The following is an 8,520-nucleotide window of genomic DNA, read 5'->3' as shown; positions in this document are numbered from 1 at the left end:
CTACGGCACGCCCCAAGACGTGGCTTAAACCGCACTAGGGGCTTCCCGTTTTGTTTTTTTTCTTTTCAGGACTTTAATCTCTGAAAACCCGGTCCGGCAGCATGATTGCCGAACATATGATGCAGCAACCAAGAAGGCATAAAGCTATGTCACACCACGGAACTCCCAGGTGGATTACGATAACGAGTGTAATACTTGCCTTAATACTATTTTTCAGCTCGCCTTTGGAGGGGACATAGTCCTACTTTTTGCTTATTGCACTGCATGTATCATTCTGCTTTAACGCACCTTTTTGAATAAACAATGCATAGCATTAAGACTATTATTACATTCTCCATTATATATATATATAGAAAGTCTATTAATAATCCAAGGTGAAGAATAAGTAATTCTTCACCCCGATCGAGTCACCGAGCCAGACTCCCCGATCGCATCGCCCAACCAAGCCTCTACCGGTGGAGTAATTTTATCCCCCGTGATGTAATTTTACGTTGACGTCAAGAGCCCACTCCGTCCCTAAAGAAAAAAAAAGTCACTCCCGAGGTGAAAAAAAGGGCCAACTCCCTCGTCCAATTCTAATCTGGGGTGAGTCATCTCAAAAGAAAAAGAATCATGGGCGGAGTAGATGAGGGGTGTGTGCGCCGAGCGGCGGTTGGGCTCCGGCGTCGTGGAACGCAGCGGGCCGAGCCGTCGTGCTGCGACGTTGGTGGTACTTGGCGTCAGGGCTTCTTCATGATACGGGGGCATCTCCCGTGTGGACGGCGCCTCGTCGGCCGAGTCGCCGGCGACGAATACTCGGCCAAAGATGGGCCCACTCCATGAACCAGGTGCTGGCGGCGTCCTCGGCTGGACGGCGAGCTGGTCGTGGTTGGGCGGCGCAGGAGTCGTGTCTGCTGCTTGAAGAGGTACTTTGACGCTCTCCGATAGATGACCCAGCCCCAGCGATTTGCTTCAAGATCCAGCTCTATCTGTTTGATTCATTTTTACGAGAGTTTTGTTTGATTCCTTCATTCCTACAACTTCTGCATAGATTTCTTTGTTACGCCCGACTACTCGACTAGAAGGAGATCCTTGCAGGCTCTCAGCGTATCCCTCAATCTATTGCCAGAATGTTTCCAGCGTATCCCTATTTCAGTTGCCTCCTATCTTCGACTATTGCTGCAGGAGCGTGAGAAACATGCATTTAAATACTTGACCATGATCACCACATGGTACACGTTATTTGATCAGGTAGCGTTTTAGTTCATATTGTTGATTGGTGGGGAACAAACAGACTAATGGTCAATGTGGTAATGTTGCATCTAGTTCTTGTTCTGACCCACTAATCAACAAAGCCATCAAACATTTCTCCTTCACTCCCTGCCAGTAATTCCCAAAATAAACCAAACAAAAGATTGGGCATAAAATTAATCCCTTGCCCAATATCCTACTAACTCCCTCTATATCTCCTATTGCTCTCTCCATCATATGCCAAACAGGACGTACATGAGATGCTCTATTTGATGGTTACCTGAAGCAAAACAAGAACCATTGGAATTCCTATTGGTTAGGAGAGTGGTGGTTCAGTTAGTCTTCACTTTATTAGTCCCAAATTTGGTTGCATCAGCTGCTTCCGGAGATGGCCATATGTGCCACGGAATTAGGTTGATCTGAAGATAGTACGAGTAGGCATACTCTGTAGCTCCTAGTGTAGCAATCTCGACTATGCAGCTATCTAACTGGAATTCAGAACTAGCGATTTGGTAGTTCCAAGAAACTAGGGATTCACTTTAAAGCTTAGAGGTGCTCTTCTGTATTCGATATTGCTCTCTTTAGTACAGGGAATCAGGGATAGCTTTGCCTCCAAAATATATAGCGATAACTTTACAAACCGGAGAAAAAACTTGTTGACTCAAAGTTCTTCAATTGTCCTGTCCAAACTGTAATATCTAAATGACATGAATCATAATCTAAGAATTCAGTTTCTGACTTTAAGGAGTGCAGAAGAAAAAGCAAATAAACTTATGACCATCATCGTATTCACTTTGATTTGGTTTCAGATAACCTGACCTCTCTACATAAATATTGAGTTAGCTGCTTGAAACTTTTTTATGGACACTTGAAAATTTATGAAGGACTACCAGAGCCTCTATAAATTAGATCAAGGAAATGCTGAGTTAGCTCGAAAAGTCTCCACATAGATTATTGGCTAAATCATAAATTGTATCAAGTAATAACTTCAAAAAAGAAATTCCAGTGTACTTTTTATTAAAAAAATCGATCGAAGGGGACACACGGTCCCCATCTTCATTATGAAACTTTATATAATTTTCTATGAACATATTAACACAATCAGTATTGCCCCCACTCCATCCATTTATATGAGTATGTGTCTTCTATTTACTCTGCCACCCAATGTATCTGCTTGAATTATGTGTATATTTACTGTTTTCATGTAGCAACTTCTGTTGTTATATAATCTTTTAGCATTGCTGGTGGTCTCAGTATCAGGGTACGGTGGTGGTTGGCATTCTGCTTGATGCGTGCTGCATCTCCTCCCACAACAACGGCCGGCAGTTAGGTGTTTGCAGCCGGACTTCTTCAGTATCGCACCCTCTCCGTCATTTTACACGAGTATGTCTTGATTTACTCTCCCATGCCACGTACCTGCTTGAATTAAGTTAGATTGGGTAAGAATACTAGGCAGCAGAATTTGGATGGATTACATCCCCAAATATAGTTGTTTTGGGCATAGCTATCCTACAACCTTAGTGCTCAGACTGTCATAATTTCTTTTGCCCAGTTTGTATGTGCTTAGTGACAGGCCTTCTTGTTCTTGTGTATATATTTGTATGATTATTTTATAACTCTATTCTAGCCAGAAGTTGCAGACTTACAATACATATGATATAGTGAAGATATGACTTCTTTCGTCTTTTTTAGAAAAATAATATCCTTTGGAGCTTCTTAGATTCATCCCGGCCTCCCCATTCTATTCCAACAATTATGTAAAACCATATGTTTTATGAATCTTTTTTACATTATGTTTCAAAATGGCCTCTTTGTATTTATTGGAGAAAGGCCATACTACCTCCTTTCATGAGATGGGGTGCTCCTGTGCCTTTATGAAAGAATGGTGGCTTCCTTCGTCTCTGCCACGGTGACACCTCACTGAGCCAGTCTCTCCAATGACAGCGCTCGCTTGCACTGAATCAGCCGGCCAAGTGACGGGGTCAGTCCACCCTGGATAATGTCGACCTGGAGAGGCGGCTCCTCGGGTGAAGAAGTTATTCTTCACCCTGGTCGATCCAGCATCCCCGGCCGCACCCGTACGGTGTGCCTTACGGCTGACCGCCAGGCTCCACCGCTTACACGATGTAATTGTTTATCTACACGAACGTAAACTTTCACCAGCCTGACAGGTACAATCCTTATTTGTGCCTGGCTACTTGGTAGTATAGTAAAGAAAATTTACATCATGCTCTCTGCCAGCCACGGTTGCATACTCTAGTACGCGCTGCATGCTATAGTTTTTTGAACAATTTCCCTGGCCCAATACCTCTCGGATGTGCAGGTAACTTATGACCAATAAGCAGTGCAGTTGATCTTGGTTCGTCACGAGTTAGCTGCTTTGGTCATAGCTAAACCGAGTGTATTCTCGTCTAAATTTGATTGCAATATACAAATAATTTTCAGAGCTAACAGGGTATGTGAAGTTAAAAGTGTGTTATCCAGATCATAAAATTCCTGCTTGGGCTAGCTAAATATTATGCAGAGGTAATGATGCTACTGTAGTTTGTGCTTTCATTGAAATATGAACAAGGTGTGTTCAGATGGTTCGCTTGCAAATATGAAAAAGGTGTTCAGATGTAACTCGTAAGATAGAAGAATCCTCTTGTGGAAGTTTTGTTGACAAAATTACTTCCACGTTGAACTTTTTCTCTTATTATTAAGTGATATCTCTTAGATTCCATACTTAATTTATAGTGCGTTAAAATGTGGCTCTCTTGAAGTTGTCAGAAATCTAGGTACAGTCAAGTGAGAGATATGGACTCTTGATTGAAGGAGAACTTTGTGCACTTATGATAGCATATGGACCGTAAATCTGTAGCAGGCCCTGAACCAAGGCATGCATATAGCAGGTCCTGAATGAATCATCCAGACCATGTTTTACACATCATATGCTTAATTGCTTATGTAATTCAGTTTTTACAAGACATTTTTTGTGGATCAATAAGCATCTGCAATGTTCTTGTTCTTTTAATCTAATTAAAGGCCAGATATTTTCTGTCATATGATGAATTGACCATGGAAGGATTTGTTTTGCTAAGCATAGCTAATGTCGCCATTCGAGTGTAAAACTCATATGCATGGTGCTACTGAAAATGTTACCCAAAACTCTGTAGAGAATGGGCGCCTCACTTCTTCAAGCAAAACCTGGATGATCATCCTATGTGATGCCACCTGTTCTCAGTCACCGTAAGCTACTAGCAAGTAGCAACACTGCAACAGTACAAGGGCATGTTTCTTAAAAAAACATCAATTGATGAGATTTGCCTTGTTACTTCATTGGATCTTCCAAGAAGGCAAGTGCGATCGTTTTATTATTGTAATTATTGATCCTACTCGGTACAAAATATTCTAAGTGAATATTAGATGTTTCATTGCTGAAGTACATGATGCATAAGCAAAAGATGGCATGATAGGAACCAGTAGCCAACATAGAAATGTGAAGATATCTCAGAGGACTGACTCTTCTATTTGTTGTTGCCTCATGTAACCTGTCCTTAGAGATTAAGCTGTACAGGTTGGTCATACTATGTGATCAACTGAGTCTATTGTTATAAATAATTCAATATTGATTACGTCCATTACATAATCTGCCTTTGCTTCTATGATCAAACAGCATTTCAGAACCAAGACTTGATGGACTGATCAGTATAAAATAATTATGATTTGCATATGTAGTTTGCTAGAGCTAGAAGGAAGTATATGGATTGATTCACAAACACTAGCAAACTGCAAAGAAACCAAATGTGCTGTCTATATAAGAAATTTCAGTTACATGTGTTCGATACTGAATCTGAGAGAGTATGTACATAAAGACAGTTTTGGCGAGATTCCTACTGACGGAAATTTCGGTCAAAATTCAGATAGAAGATCGAATATTTTTGGGATAACTGAGGATGCAATTCCAGAAATGATACTTCCAATTTTATTTTCTTCCAAAATGAGCTTTCCAGTGCATCAAATCCATGGTGCCGCATGAACAACTCCAGTAATAAATAGAGAGGGAAAAGACTAAAAAAAATCAGGATGCATGCATCATCCGTGACCTAAATCAGTTTTAAGAAGAACCATGGCTGCTCGTTCATAACGTGGCACTCCCACCGCGACGTTCTCGCATGTGTGATGGGATACTCCAATGGGAGGCGTCTGCACCTCGCCAGAGTGAGCTCTCCCGCCGCAGCGTCTACTTGCGCCTAACGGGATCTTCCATGGCGATCCTTACACCGGATCTCCGATAGAGGCGCATACTTATATCGGATCGGCCGGCCGAGCGACGACGGGTGAGGGACGACCCTGCAATAATTTTATGGCACAAACTTTTTTTCCTACGGTGTTTCTTTTTGCGTGTCAGAATGGACTCTTTAAGACGTAATATTACTTCACATGCAATCAAATCTTACCTCACATCCCTTGTTCTCAACGTGGCGCAAGACCAATTCTAAAGACCGTAAGTTTACCTCACCTCCACTCACTAATCTCACCTCATTAACCTTCTGTTGCTGCGGTGGATGCAAACTGGTTCGGCTGGGTGCATGGGTGGCTGGGGTGAAGAATAACAATTCTTCACCCTGGGTGACGAATAGCGCGACCCTATATATATATATATATATATATATATATATATATATATATATATATATATATATATATATATATATATTCATTCATTCATGACATCCAGCACCCGTACACTCTGGTATGGCCAATACGCTAGGGGCTTAAGCATACCCCACAATACGACGTGAGAAGTCCGGACACTTTCAACAGTGCGGCACCCCGAACTTATAGCATTATATGCATCAGCTCCGAATCATGCCTTGGGTCAATAGTTGGGTTTGCCCGGCTCCCATGTTTTGGTACCTTACGTTTCGCTATATCGGCTAAGGTAGCACTGGGAGAACTACTGCGATTATGCCCCGGTTCTGCTGGGCTAAGCACCTTAGTAGAGAAAGCTAAAACTGACTGTCATGATAAGGCGAGAGACCGGTCGTTGTTCGAGAGGTTTTCGAGTCCTTAAATACTTATGCCGCTTAGAGCGAGGAGTCTGCCCTATCTGGCTTAAGGCGTGTATCGCGCCCCGAGTTCGGCCTTCCGAACACTAGGGGCTTCGCCGAAATTTAAAATTATAGAATTCTATGGCTAAGTGAGAGTGATAACGCATTATAGTCTGATTGCCTTGTTCGTTGTGCTGAGCACCTCCCTCGAAGGACCCAAAAATGGGAACAAGAGTGCTCAGGTTTATCCCGAACACCCCAGCACTCGTGGCATGGGGGCAGAAGCTAACGAATAGCCATCTCTCAGATTTGATAAACAACCGAACAAAAGATAATATTTTAAATTCAAACAAGCGTTGCATAGCGCATATGAACAAGTTTTCATGAATACAGGATTACACGAGTGGGTTTACTCAAATATCGTATCTTTGGTACACTCGTCCGCTACGAGATGGGCACCCTTCAGGACACCCTCATAGTACATCTCGGGGTGGCGATGCTCCTTGCCCTCCGGCGGCCCTTCCTTGATCAGCTTCACGGCGTCTAGCTTGGCCCATTGCACCTTCACACGGGCGAAAGCCCGGCGTGCACCTTTGATGCAGACGGATCGCTTGACGACTTCCAGTCGTGGGCAGGCATCCACAAGCCGCCTCACCAGGCCGAAGTAGTTGTTCGGAAGGGCGTCGCTAGGCCACAGCCGGACTATAAAGCCCTTCATGGCCTGTTCGGCCGCCTTGTGTAGCTCGACCAGCTGCTTTAGCTAGTCGCTCATAGGCACCGGGTGTTTAGTCCCAGTATATTGGGCCCAGAACAACTTCTCTGTTGAGCTTCCCTTCTCTGTTGAGCTTCCCTCCTCGGCCTGGTAAAACGTTGTGGCATCCGACATGCTGCGGGGCAAATCCGTGAATGCTCCTGGAGAGCTCCGGATTCGGGTAAGTAACAAGTAATTTACTTTCACATGCTTGCTTTGCATATAGAATGCCTTACCCGCCGCTATCTTCTCCATCGCATCAATCTCCTGGAGGGCCTTTTGGGCTTTGTCCTTGGCATTCTTTGCGCTCTCGAGGGCCGCGGCAAGCTCGGACTCTCGCGTCTTCAAGTCAAGCTCCAATGCCTCGTGCTTTGTCACGAGAGCGTGGAGCTCTTGCTACACCTTGCCCACCCGAGCCTCATGCCTTTCCCACTCGGTGCGCTCCTTGGCCGCTTTGTTTTCGGCCTTGGATAGCGCTTGCTTCAGGGTCGCCACCTCGGTCGTGGCCCCTGGCAAATTTACAATGATCCTGTCATTTTTCAATCGCATTCTTTTATACATATCCATAGACTAGGTACTACTTACCTTTGTTCTCCTCGAGCTGCCTCTTGGCAAGGCCGAGCTCGTCCTTAGACCCTTTAAGGTCCTGCTTCAGTGCGGCGACCTCCGCAGTCAGTACGGCAGATGCCAGCAGCGAAGCCTGCATACGCATATTGACATACTTATGTTAGACTCCTGCGATATTGTTTGATCCTCTATTCGGCTTTTCTTTGTGAACACCGAACAGAGCATCAGGGGCTACTGTCTATGCGGTAATATTTTTCCCCATATTTCAAAAACTTACCTCAAAGCCTGTTAGAAGGCTGGCACAGGCTTCAGTCAGTCCGCTCTTGGCGGACTGAACCTTCTGGACCACCGCACTCATAATAGTGTGGTGCTCCTCGTCGATGGAAGCGCTGCGAAGCGCTCCCAGCAGATTGTCTGGTGCCTCTGGATGGACAGAGGTCACCGGCACAGGCGTCTTGCCCCTCTTGGAAGGAGGCTGCCTGCCCGAGTCCGGAACCACTGGAGGTTCCGGCGCGGTGTTCGGCTGAGGGCCGGACTCGGAGCCCTCGGGGGCCTTGTTCCCTCTGCTCCCGGAGTCCGGAAGGTCGCCTTGAGGCGCCTCTGGGACTGTCTCCCCTCAACCCGGTGCCTCTTGTGACAATACCTCGGTGTTGTCCGTAGGGCAAGGGGAGGTGGCAGTCGGAAGTGGATCGCTATCCATATCCGACGAGCCCAGGGAGCCGTCCGACGATACGTCGATACGGGCTCGTGGCGGACTGCATAGTCATAATTCGGCATTAGGAGAGGCAGTGCGACAAAGGTATGCTATGAGTTACTCTGGCATCCGAATACTTACGACTTAGCCAGGGGCTTGGCCCTAAGCAGCCACTCGTCTTTGCCTTCGGCGGCGGTGGTGGAGAAGTCCGGAAGGAGAGTCCTTTCCTTCTTGGACCCTTCGCC

The sequence above is a fragment of the Triticum dicoccoides genome, chromosome 1A, assembly GCF_002162155.2.
Source record: "Triticum dicoccoides isolate Atlit2015 ecotype Zavitan chromosome 1A, WEW_v2.0, whole genome shotgun sequence".
NCBI lineage: Eukaryota > Viridiplantae > Streptophyta > Magnoliopsida > Poales > Poaceae > Triticum > Triticum dicoccoides.
Note: the sequence above shows the minus strand (reverse complement) of the source record.